This window comes from Metopolophium dirhodum, chromosome 5 (genome assembly GCF_019925205.1).
Source record: "Metopolophium dirhodum isolate CAU chromosome 5, ASM1992520v1, whole genome shotgun sequence".
NCBI classification, from domain to species: domain Eukaryota; kingdom Metazoa; phylum Arthropoda; class Insecta; order Hemiptera; family Aphididae; genus Metopolophium; species Metopolophium dirhodum.
The window spans coordinates 3,214,338-3,228,348 of record NC_083564.1 but is presented as its reverse complement, the minus strand read 5'-3'; the positions used below and the strand labels follow the sequence as shown (position 1 = coordinate 3,228,348).

Here is a 14,011-nt window from a genome sequence, read left to right as displayed (position 1 = left end):
GGTTAGCTGAGCCAGTCGAGAAACACAATTTAACGAAACGTCGGAGTAGAAAATCCGTGTAGAAAAACGGCGAAAATCGTAACGACATAATATTATTGCAATGTGTACCTGATTACATTACACGTGAGATCATTTACCTCCGACGACATTTATATCGTCAGCTGGTCAGTGCCCCGTGCGTTTGAATTATTATAAATAATACGAAACAATAGATACTCGGGGGATACCTGCAGTATGAAAACATTAAAAAAAAAAAACTGTCGGCCTTACAAAAATAATACGAGCCATTGTATTATAGCGAACATTATTTTGATTTCAGACGTGCGTATTATGACAAGTCGTATACTGTTCGACGCTCTGAGACTTGTCTGAGACCCTTTATGGGGAGCTGCTGCGATCCCGCACAATTACCAATTTAAATATAGGTACCCGTCTGAGTAATATTTACATTTCGGTACAAGGTTCAGCTACCGAGGCATAAGATAGAATTATGATACTGTGTCGCGTTCTTCTCTACCATTTATCGTGAAATTCCTACACATATTATGCGTATATAATAATATATTGGTCAAAATAATTCAAACGTTCTACACAAAAACCAACGAGTAACATTGACAGTAGCCAATTCACTGGACTACCTAAAAAATACTATGAACTATCATAAAATAAAGACTATACTTAATAATATAATATGGAAATTCTGGTGGAAATATTATCGTTAAAGGTGAATGGGGTTATTGTGTATAAAACGCAGAATAAAATGTTAATATTATGATACGATGTTTATTTTGCTCAAAAATATATCTATTATGTAGAACAGAATATTGATATTATTTCGAGTTACAATTATTTTTTTGATTTGAAAATGATTTATAGGTAGTTTATTCGACTTATTACTCTATATTATTATACGAGTATATAATTTGAGAATTTGGAAGAACTCACTACTTGTACACTGTGCTTATTTATTTTTATTTTTCATATTATTTCCTATAGTAAAATGTCTTATTCAATATCGAAAACATATGGCAACGAGTAAAATACCAATGAAGGTTAAGACATAATATTTTCGTTCATCGCGCAAATCGCAGAACGGTTTTCTTTATTTGTAAAAAATTCCTTTTTTTCATGACGTTTTATGAACGCTATTAATGTTTTAACTGAACACGCTGTACACATCATTATACATAAAAGTAATTTGTACACACACATGTGGCCTCGTATAGTAATACGTCAAATGGGCTTTGTCCGGTGTGGCCAAAAGTCATTTAACCCGGACGAGCGGTGGCGGTGGCGGCCGTGTCCTATGAATTTCAAGCGATTTTTTTTTTCTGTCTGTCATACCTCGGATTGAAGCTTTTTTTTATAAACTGGAGGGCACACGGATTTGTTGCATTGTCAAAATGCGGCAGATGGTGATTTAAAGTTTGCTCGGCGCTTTTGATTAATGAATGGCCGACGAGCCAGGCTGTGTGTCTTTCGGAGGTACGTCACGGATGCGTACATATTTTTTTGACGTTTCCAGCCCAAATCTGGTTTTGAATTTATTTATTTTTTTCGAGTAACCCTCTTCCCGCGTTTTTTCTGTTCAGACACGTAGATAATCAATTATTTCCCATTGCACGACGAGAGTACCCAAAAACTCGTCTGGGACACAGTTCCTGTGATATTTTAATTATAACGAGAAAAAAACAAACAGGATACAGGCCGGATATTGAGTGTTCGTTTCTTTTCGTCATTCTCTCGTACTATTATTAATAGTTTCGAAGAGCTTACAAATCACGGGACATGGCGTTCGAAAAAGGATTCGGAGCTCAATTCGCTTCAGCTGTCAATTCGTTAGGTTACAAGTAATGAAATTATAATATGTATAGTTGTAAAAGTTTTTCTAGATTTTCAAAATATGACATTGATATCATTATATCGTTGACAATTGTATACCGACTATTCATATTGTCAAGGACTGATACTTAATATCCAATATTGGTGAAATCTATTAAATTACTAATACATGACTGTATTGTAAGAATAGTATAGTTGTATATAAAGTTTCTCGTTTCTATAAAATATATAGACTCGTATTGTATTGTTGGTATGAATGTGAATATGTGATATATTTACAATACAATGAATGATTAAGGCTCTACAAATTCATAGCATAATGAATTCGGATACATTGTTTACCGAATGTCCATTGTGATGGACAATAGAGCGAGTATAGCTTATGTGTACTGACATAAATTCAATTGACTTAAGATGCTATAAATACGTATAAGATATATTTCGGAGAGTAGAAAAGAATTATACATATTAGGTATTATGCTCAAAATATAATTATAAATTCACGCTAAATATTAATTCAATGTGATAAATTAATATATATTACTCTAAGAGTAATATTAATTTATTGTAATTGGACATTTCTATTTATTTCAAACTTTTGAAATGTATTAGATCAACTACGGTTGTTGGTTGATGAGATTTAAAAGTTGCTAATATTCATAATTTTTTTTTTGTTAGTGAACGATATTATAATAGATTATTTTACATATTAATACTACTTAATATATTATTATGTTTTTGTTGTCATCCTAACTCGATGAAAAATATTATTGATCAAATCATATTTAGATCATATTATTATAGTTACCTACGATTCTATTAAAATGATTGTGTGTCGAATTTACACGAAGGGTTGAAAAAAATGCAATTAAAGACAGTATAAATAAAGAAATATAATCAGGTAAAATTTTGATTGAGGAGTGACTTACAATTCCTTTCCCAAACCGTAAAATATATCTATGATAGGTATACGCAATTAGGTGAGACACTCTTCGCCATGTTCGTTCCCGTTGGTTTCTCAAACATTATAGGTATGACGTTTTAGAATTTTTTTCCATAAACCGTGTTTTGTATATGGTTTACATTATACAATAATATTTTATAACATTAAACCGTTACAGTCGACATCGTGAACCTGTACAATAAATGTTATATTATAGTAACTAACTACGATATATCATATCGACTTTGAACATCATGCAAATGTCTATATGAAGCGAATGGTTTTCCACATTGTGCACGGTTCCCGGACTTGTATGGTCGAAAGTCGTAAGGATGCTAACAAGCGTGCGAGGAACGCGAAGACGACGAAAATGTATATTATACGAACCCATTCCGTCTCGTGGAAATACCAATGTTCTTTTTCTTTCACCCTCCCCCCCCCCCCCCCAATAGCCTCCTGCACCGCCACCGAACGTATAAAATATGGTAATTTTTCGTAACACGCCAGCTGTACCGGAAAAACTGACAGTTTAATGTAATGTAAACGCCTATTAAACACTCGACGCGATTCCACGTGGGCACTCCAACGAAAATCGCGTTTGCCAAGTGAATCCCATTACAACAACTATTGTCCTCTGTTAAGTCTCTCCGCTTGTATACATTATAATATAATTTATAATTTTGTTTGATGCGAAGTAGCGAGGGGGCGGGAGCGTGTATATCGACGGACATTGTTTTTTACTATCGGCAGTCCCGTTGCATTTATATTATATACGTATGTATGTAGAATTTTTTTTAAATCGCGCCCTTGCGATACTTTCGAATTTCGCGCGGAGATTGTCCCGCCGTATTCGTCGCCGGATTTTCTCACCGACGAGACGACGAGACTCGTTGTTGTATAACTTGCACGCAAAACGTGAAATATTCATGTTTCCAACACAATATTATAGCTTTTCATTTATAATAATAATATATCCACGTGCATGGAGAGAAGGGTTTTTCCATTTTATACATTTTATAAGCGCAACATAATATTATATTACACCACGCTTTTCAATATGTAAACATTTACTTATAACATATAATAATATAACAATGTAAATATAATATAATATATAATATTATGTTTATTTATGTAGGATGCTCATGGATGCGTGTTGGTGTCATATAATATATGTATATAATATGTATATATATATTATCACAACGTGTATTATAATAGTATAAATCTTATTAAAACAACAGTGCGCTAAATCGCGTTAAATTGCCTATCTCCTAGCTTATCACCGTGTGCGATTGTGTTATCATTACTGACGTTTTTATTGTTTTCAACACCGTTTCTCGAATGTTTTGGTGAAGCTGACTGAAAACGAGACTTAAAAGTTAAATTTGTATTTGTTTATTTTTTTTTTTTCAATCACAGCAACGGTGTCATACCATATTATTCATTGTACATTTTTGTAATCTTCAATGTTTATTTTAATTAAATTAAACGGTACATACATAATATAGCAGCGTAAAATATATTATTATGACATGTGCGTTTTTAAAATATTTGGGCGAATATGAAAGTGACACATCTTGAAGTGAATCGCGTGGTATCAGTCGGCGGCTAAAATGAAATATTTTTTATGCAAATCGATAATGTGTGATATTTCTGAAAGCGTTTTCGGTCGTTGTAATAACATATAATATTATGAATTATGATATGTACGGAAACGGTAGATTGACGATAAAATCCGTGGGGTCAATGGACGTATAGTTTGGATCACGATGTAGAGAAGATAAGGTTGACGCCACTTGTAAATATTCCGGTCGCAAATTTTCTCGGCAGTTTGGTAGTACAAATGTCTCGTGGCAGGTAGCGCCTCCATTCGCCCGAAGGCCGGTTTTTACATTGTGAATACAAAGTTTTTAATGTAAAATATCAAAAATTATATGTACACATTTTTGTCGTTTTTGATACTATTACTTGAAAATTTAAAATATTAACCACGTAAAAATTATTTTTAAGTAATTACTCTATTCAATTGAGTAACATTTAAATAGTTTAAATTAAAGAAGTTTTATTATATAAGTATTATATTTTAACAACTTAAGGTACACGGTACACGGCTTTGCTAAATTTTTTTGTCTCTTATTTTTTTCTCGATTGGCGTTCTCTGCATCACATACAAAATACATTCTGGATTGTATATAAAATCTTATAATATTTTTATAACTTCGATGTAATATTTTTATTTTTAATGATTTTCATTTCTATGTACCAGCTATTAACCATCTATCTTTTTTACTATTTTAACAATTTTAACTATTCTATTCTCTATCGTAAATATTATATTTTCTCTACACCATGCTTAATATTTAAATTTTTTTTGTTATTTTATATCATATAGGTATCTATATAAATATAATTATGATTTTTATTTGGGTGTACTTGGGTCAGTAGGTATAGTAGTGTATTTGAGCTCTTGTTAACAGTTTAAACTCGTACCTTATACTTATTGTATGTAGATATTACTAATTTCATGTTTGTACATATATGTGTCAATGAATAAATAAACATATAAATGTCATAAAATAAATAATATGCATTTTATTTAAATCAATAAATGTGTGCGACATGGCTACATACCATATAATATTATTACAATTTTTACATAATAATTGGTACACGATTCCAAAACATTAGTTTATTTTAATAATCTATACAATACAACATGTAATATATTATGTTACGGCATGCGGACTATCGACATATTTTGAACAACAATTAATAGTTAATACGTTTAAATAAAATTTAAATGTAAATCTCCATATTACGACTCGTATAAAAGTCAGCCTTCGAGCGGAGTGTGGTCGTACTCTGGTGTTAAATTCTGAACTACCAAACTGCCGCGATTTTTTGCGTCGATATTGTACCATTGAAAGATACGGGAGTGGTGTCACCTTATCTTCTCTACATCGTCGTTCGGGTTATAAGCCATTAAGCAAAACGTTTTAGTTTTTTGAGCTCTTTATAAAAATTGTCTCTTATTACGTTTCTAATATTGCGGAGACAAAAACTGTGTAATATTAATAACTCAAAAATAATATATCGGTATGTGTTTATGCCGCGCAATGTGTTCGGGTTGTCTTATTGGTTACGATCGATTTATTTATTATATCGACTGCAGTGGCACACTACAGTTTAGGTCTGTTTTATAGTCGGTATAGTTACTTTTATTCCAGTGCAACTGCGTAAAGTCGCATTATAATAGAAGTGCGCTAAAAGATTCAAAATAATATTTTACATTCATATCAGATAATCTAACGCAGGTAATGTTATGACGGACGTGGTTATAGTTTAAAAACAGGTATGAAGGTATATTCGCGTTAAATGCAGCATGTTATTACTGCGTAGTTAAGAAAAAACACTGTTTTACGCGTTTTTCCGCTCGGCGTTAAATTATAACGCAAAGCTTGCGGTTCATTACAACATTATTTTTTAATTCCCTCGCAACAATAACGGGCAAAACGATATATTACAATTAAATGTAGGGATACTTAAAGTCGACGGGCATAACTTTGAACATTTTTCTTCATCTCCGAAAACGCGGGTATTCAGAAACGCAAATAAGGACGGCGGAGCGGTGTGTATATACCTACTTGTGGTCAGAGAACTTGCAGCTATGGTTAGTGTGGCGGCGGGTAGACGAGAGTTGTAAAACGTGGTGAGGACGAGGAGGAGATGGGGGACGATAAAAGTTGTTTGAGGGATAAACCGTTGGCGGTAGATACCTGATTCAGATCCTGGGTCATATTTCAAGCGTATTAGACACCTCGGATTTAGATGTGACACGTCCTGTGCGTTACGACTAAAAGTTAGTTACGGAGGACTAAACGGATGTAAAAGTTGTTCGATCGAGCTGATTTTTTCGTAGGACTTTGTGGTCGTATCGCAAAAGCACCTGTGCGTGCTGAATTCGAAATGCGTTTCGCTTACTTTGACTTAGTCAAACAAAATACGTTCCTCTCCCTTATATTCTCTTTGTCCCTCACCATCTCTCTCTTTGTGTATAATATATTGTATATAAATACGTCATATCTATGATGTTAAATTAACTATTATCTATATATTATTAATATATAGTGATAATATATTGTATTGGTTCCTAATGTGAGAAATACATTTTTTATGTACATATATATGTATAGTATGTTTTTTTAAAAACAAATTATTAATTTTCTATAAATTACTATTATCTGTAGCTATACTTCTAACACTACAATTTAATATGTAAAAAAAAAAATTTCTTTTGAGATTATACTTTTTTTGACATTTTATATTTTTTTGAAAACATTTTAGTATTCCAATACTTTCTATGTTTTTTTTAAATATTTCGTCTTGTAGATATTATTTTTTAATATCTAATAATTAAAAAAAAACTAGGCAGTTGTTTTTTGAATTTAAAATCTAAATTATACCTCGCTCTGAATCGTCTTCATTATTTTCCTACTAAAAACAGTAGAAATATAATAATAATTAATAATTGTACATTTATATATTTATAAGACACGCGATAACTAATACGTGCTAAACCAGTACTTGTAATATACTAGTAATATAGTTAGACAAAATACATCGTTTAAACACGTGTACTTAGTGTTTACAGTTTTGTAGGTAGTTCAACAAACGATTTTGCTGTGCATTTGTTCTTTGTATGTTCGCAGATCATTTACCACAACGACGACCGTCTTATCCCTAAACCGTTGTCCATAATAATATACACTCTGGTACTCTGAATCGTCTTCATCATTTTCCTACTAAAAAACAGTAGAAATATAATAATAATTAATAATTGTACATAATATATCTATGAGACACGCGATAACTAATACGTGCTAAACCAGTACTTGTAATATACTAGTAATATAGTTAGACAAAATACATCGTTTAAACACGTGTACTTAGTGTTTACAGTTGTAGGTAGTTCAACAAACGATTTTGTTGTGCATTTGTTCTTTGTATGTTCGCAGATCATTTACCACAACGACGACCGTCTTATCCCTAAACCGTTGTCCATAATAATATACACTCTGGTACTCTACATATGCCATCATTGAAACCAACTTAATCGTACGGAATACAATATTAAGGATATCCGAGCACCAGCAAAACTAAAGAGCTGCAGCCTCTTCCATTTAAAACGCATTTGCTGCTCGTCCTCCGAGTAAGCCCTTTGATGGGATTCGGGAAAAATAAAAATAAAAAACTCTTAGAGGAGACACGTTTTGAATACAAACATTTCAATCTAGTCCCATGACAAATGTCCCTTTTTTTTCTTTTTTCTTTCTTTCTTCTTCTTCGTTTTTTTTTTTTTTCTATCATGCAAACTCTATATTCCTCCGTGTTCTTCGTGTGACAACAGGAATTGACCCACAAATGTCCACGGCCACTCGGCGTTACCCCCTTGGCCTCGGCCGTCGAGGAGCTGGGAAAACGCCGGGTTTCTCTAACGACCTATGTCTTGTATACTCGTTTTCAGCTATACAGATTTATACGACCCAAAAGTCCTGATGTATGTGCTTATAAAATGTGTCCTTTAACATTTATATATACGCCAAAAGAATCACTAAGGACGATTCGCAGTACGAAACACAACCCCAGTGTTGTGCATTTCCAAGTATTCCCGGTGTATCGTAGATTCGCAGAACTGTAGTGTTTTCTTCTGCAAAATTGTTATGATAAAAGCTAAAAACATTTCTCAGTGCCCGCTTGAATCTCTGTTAAGATTGTCAAAATGTTTCGTTTTAATGTGTCAATTTATTTTGCTATTAACATCTATTAACATCCCTTTTATTTTTACAACATCACTAAAACTATTATTATTATTATTATTATTTTGTCGGTTAGAAATATTATAAAATATGCTTTCCAAATTTAAAACAAGAAAAAAGACATTTACTCTCGTTGTATTCAATAATTATATGATACTGATGTTAGTTAAGGTACAATAACTCTTTCAAGGTGTTACCATACAATTGCGCCGAAATAATTAATAATTATGCATAATTTGATCGAAGCATTCGAAATGTATTGAATTGATTAAATGTACGAATTAATTATTCAAAAATTTGATTCAAACTGTTTTGAATAATTGTATTTGTAGGATGAGTAAATGACCTTACTTGTTACACAAACCAATAATTCAATTGCATGAAAGCCCTCCGGGTGGTTTTCAAAACTAACTGTACAATTATTAACACCAATTTAAGTTGTTATTATAAAATGTCACAGTTAATTTCAATATAATTTGTGACATGTTAATGATTTTTAATTTAAATTTATGATACCCACCCACACAATAATAATATTGTTCATGTCTTTCATAATTTTAACAACTATGATATGTATATAAATGTTATTGTTCAGGTTTAAAAATATTAACTTATTAACTTACATTTTTACTAAATGGTTAACACGTACCATACATACATGCATATAAATATATGACGATGCATGCTATGCTAGAATTTCCCTCTATTTATTTGGACTAAACTCAAAGTCAACACATAGATAAAAGAAAGTACATGATAAACAATTAAATAAAACGAAACATTTAAAAAAAAAAAAAAATAGTAAATATAAAATGTATCAAACAATTTAATGCATTAACTATTGTTTATACATATATGTTTTAACAGTATCGTATTTTAAACTAAAATATTCGAATTAATTTTCATTCATATTAAGATAAGTAGAAATAATCTTAGCTCATAGACTATCGTTATTTTATTTGACTAGCCGACTGCTATAATGTTCCATAATACTATGAACAACTCACAAGACACATTGTAATTTTATGTGTTACGAATTTCTAACATTTACATAATTGTTTATACAGTCATAACATAATATATTATTATTTAAAACGATGAAATTTACTAAAAAAATTATAGTAGTTAATGAAAAATTCGGGTTATTAAAAAAAAAAAAAATTAAATAGGCACGACTCGTTACATTCAAAAAATGTAGAATATGGTCATAAATAAATAATAATAACAATTGTGTAAATATTAATAAAGGTATTTGTTACACGGTGTGCTGTATATCGGGAACAACGAACTCATAATGGATATTTTGTTATCTGTTATTACCAAATACAATCTATTTGCCCAGTATATGTTGAAACGTGCATTATGCCATTCATCAATTTCAGAAATGTTCAATTTATTTGTTTTGTGTTGTTATCTGGATGTGAAACTTAATAACTATTGACATAATAAAGTTGTACGGCCCATTGAAAATACAGTAATAATTCTAAAAAGACGAATGTGCTTACTCATCGAACAGCATAAGCCTAATGCGTATGAGGTTGTTGGCAAGTCCATAGAACATACAGGTTTAACAGGCACAACCAAACCAAACCAACGATACACGTTTAGTCTATAATATAGAATCGACTCGTCCGAACATCGAAATGTCCGTCTTTAAAACATCAAAAAGTTAGATTCAATTAAAATCACATCACTATAATATATAGACTTAAACGCGTTGACCGCCGTACATTTCTCCAAACATTGCGTATATCATTTATCGATATTTGAATAAATATAAATAGTGCCACTGAATAAATAAGTTTTTATTTTTTTTTTTATCACTCGAGTGTTCTTTTGTTTAAAATTTTTGACGACACAACACATTTCAAAGTCTGCAATTGATATAATATTTTTGTAATGAATTTAGTAATTTTTTACGGATTTTTACAGAAATAATAATATGATGGTTTTGATGATTTCGACGTGCAATCTGGTACAATCTGCTAAACACTATTCTAAAAATATTCATTAAAAAAAAAATTCATAAATCGTAAAATCAATTTTTTTTTTGTTTTGTTTTTTAATAAAAAAATGTAACTCAAGAAACGAGAAAAAAAAACTAAATTAAAAATAAAAAAAGTCATTGAAGGGAAATAAATAAAATCAGCCAGTTGTAACTCGTAATATTATTCGGAATATTGGCTATGAGAGGTCATCTGGAAAACCAATTGGACAAAACCCAAAATCGCTTCAAGCAGTTTAAAAGATAGATGTGGCACATATATTTCGCTTTACTTATTCATAATATACAAATATATTATTCCATATTTCAATAATACAAATTGAATTTATGTCAGGTATGAAAATTTGATTTAATTTTATATCAGCTCTGATTGAGTGGTTCATTCAAGTTTACTTATTATTATCTCTGCTGGTATAAATTACTATTGTCCACCTATCATTTGTTCAATGTATTCCTACAAAATTGATAAACTGTAATAATCTTAAAATCATAATTGATTTAGAACTGGTCTAATTGGTTTTACACTGGTGTATTTATTTAAATTAGATTCCAACTTTTCGCGTAATTTTTTTTAAAATATGCATAATCTTATAAATAATCGATCGTAGTTATTACTTATTATATTTTTTATTTGATTTGTTCAAGTTAGACAACATCATTTAAAAAAAAAAAATCATGACTTTGGTTATATTATTTAGCGTTTAAGAAAATATTTGCTAAATACAAATAAAATAATATAATGAAATAAGTTTTCATATTTTGTACTCATCACTATCACAGGTAAGACCGAATCAAGACTGATGCTATACAGTATTTTTGCCAATTTTAATAATATCTTATGGATGTGTTATGAAATCTTAAAAAATTACTTTATCAAACTTTCGGTTTCTACTTATTGTAAAATATGGAATAAAGTATTAATATTTAGTGTGGTTGTTAGTAGTTAAAATAGGTATGTAGTATCTAACTATTTTTTTTATGGTATGCTTTGTTTTGTTTCCGTAATAATTGTACTTAATTGTCTAACAAAGTTTTAAAACATGTAAGATTACGATACTAAACAATACCGGTAAAAGTCGAATGGTATTATTGTTTGTACGTTTGAGAACAAAAGTTACCAATCTTAAGATTATTCTAGTTTATTATGATTATTCATGAACATAATATTGTTCTCGTTTGGACCATCGTGACCTTGAATACTATTAGTTGTACTTATGTGTCAAATGAACAGTAACGAGATAATATTATAAGAGTGAACGTAGCACAAAGTTATAAAACTTTTCTTTCGTGTGTTAATAGGTGTGGTCGAGTAATGGTAGGTAACGATTTTGCGATTTAGTACGCGCCTAAAGTTTTCTTAAATCAATATAATATATTATATAAACGGGTCAAATAATAAACGCATCTTGATAAGTAATTTGGATTAATTTAAAAGTATAGACGAGACCACTGATATGATATTTTAATATACAACATTCCCGGTAACACTTTTTTTTAATAAAATATCCATTCAAATGTCTGATTAAAAATGTATTTTAAACATTTTGAAACATAATAATATTATTCATACAGTAAAAAATTCTACTCTACTTAACCTGATTTTCTTTTTGTTTTGGAAAAGTTTTAATAGTTGCATTTCATAATGAAAATAAATAAGCAAAAACGCGAATGGTTAACTTTAATTCAACTTTTCGGTTACGGCGTTTTTGCTTACGTGTAATTAAAACGAAAATCTGTCCATGGTGTTTGACGTTTCGAGCTTTTACAAAAAAAAAAAAAAGAAAAAAATGAAACAGCGTTAACGTATGTTTTTGTTATACTTGAATGTTTACTTGCACACTTGACAGCTATATGAACAATATAAGGAACACGGTTTTTGCTGTCGTGCGGGAAAACAAATTTAAACGTGAAATAAAATATGTATATTCAGCTGCAAACAATTTTTGCATATACTTTTCAACGAAGTATAAATACCTACTACAGATAACTAAATATATAGTTAGGAATGAAATTCAACGATTAAAATGTATTAAACTCTACAGTGTTCGTACGATATAATTATATGCTCATATAAAATATAATATATTTATCAAATATTCGCAGTCCATTCGTGACCGTTTATTTTGACGGTTACGCGTTGTGTATACATTAGAAACTTTGTCTATAACCATATTATTGATCCTGATGTGCGTCAACTGTTCAAGTAACTTATAGCGATTAACTACACACCTGGGGGACCGTTCATGAAGTTATTGAGGATTTTAAACATTTGAACTTCTTATACCGATAGTACCAGGGACGACGTCAGTAGGATAAAAAAGACAGTTCCAAAACCTGATCCTGCAGGCGTTTCCCTATACCGCCTTGCTGATCCCCGACACCCGGTTCCAGACCCTCTGCTGATTCCGCCGCCGACGGCTGATTCCACCACCGGTCGCGCACGTGCGCGAGATACCCCCCGCCCCTCGCCGCTACCGCTTCCCATATGGCCGCCGCCCGGGGAAAATAATTTAAAAATTTTTTTTTCCCGGACTGGGATTCGAACCCGGACCCGTTGGTTGATGAGCGATCACCGTACCACTGCGCCACCCCGTTACATATACTTATCATTGATAACTAGCCTTATTTAACTTGTAATAAAATATGTCGCCAACGTGCATGACTTATATCTGCGTTATCACATCTGCGTTATCATATCTACGTTATCACATTACTTCTTCCCCTATCGAACTTGTAATAATATACCGTGAACGAGTGTATATCATATCTACGTTATCACATATACCCTTATTTTGTAATAATAATATACCGTCAACGTGCATGACTTATATCTGCGTTATCATATATACGTTATCACATTACTTCTTCCCCTATCGAACTTGTAATAATATACCGTGAACGAGTGTATATCATATCTACGTTATCACATATACCCTTATTTTGTAATAAAATATACCGCCAACGAGTGTATATCATATCTACGTTATCACATATACCCTTAACTTGTAATAATATACCGCCAACGAATGTATAGCTGCGTTATCGCATTATTTTAATATATATGTAATATTGTTCTCCACTTTAAATATTATATTCCCAAAATTATTAAAATATATACATATCTGTTTGTAAACGTCGACAGCCTTAACGAACATATGGCAACTAACCCTCCTATAGTCAATCAATTGTAAGCGTTAACGGACATGTAGCTGCATGCAACATCCCTGCAGGGACATGTAGATGTTCCTCCCTCCAAATGATATTCAATGTATACGTTAAATACCATAAAATAAAATCAGTCGCTCTACATCCACCCGAGTGTCTACTCTGTCCGTGCGTTCATCTCGTTTTAAAAATAAAATAATTTTTCGGTGTTTAAAATATTTTTTCGGTGTTTAAAAT

At 31.2% G+C, this 14,011-nt stretch overlaps 1 protein-coding gene across 1 annotated transcript in view; it reads right to left on the bottom strand.

The window, feature by feature from the left end:
* The window catches only part of LOC132944730 (uncharacterized), a 163,646-nt gene that overhangs the window by 40,773 nt on the left and 108,862 nt on the right, over nucleotides 1–14,011 (bottom strand). The gene's annotated exons all lie outside the window — the stretch shown is intronic.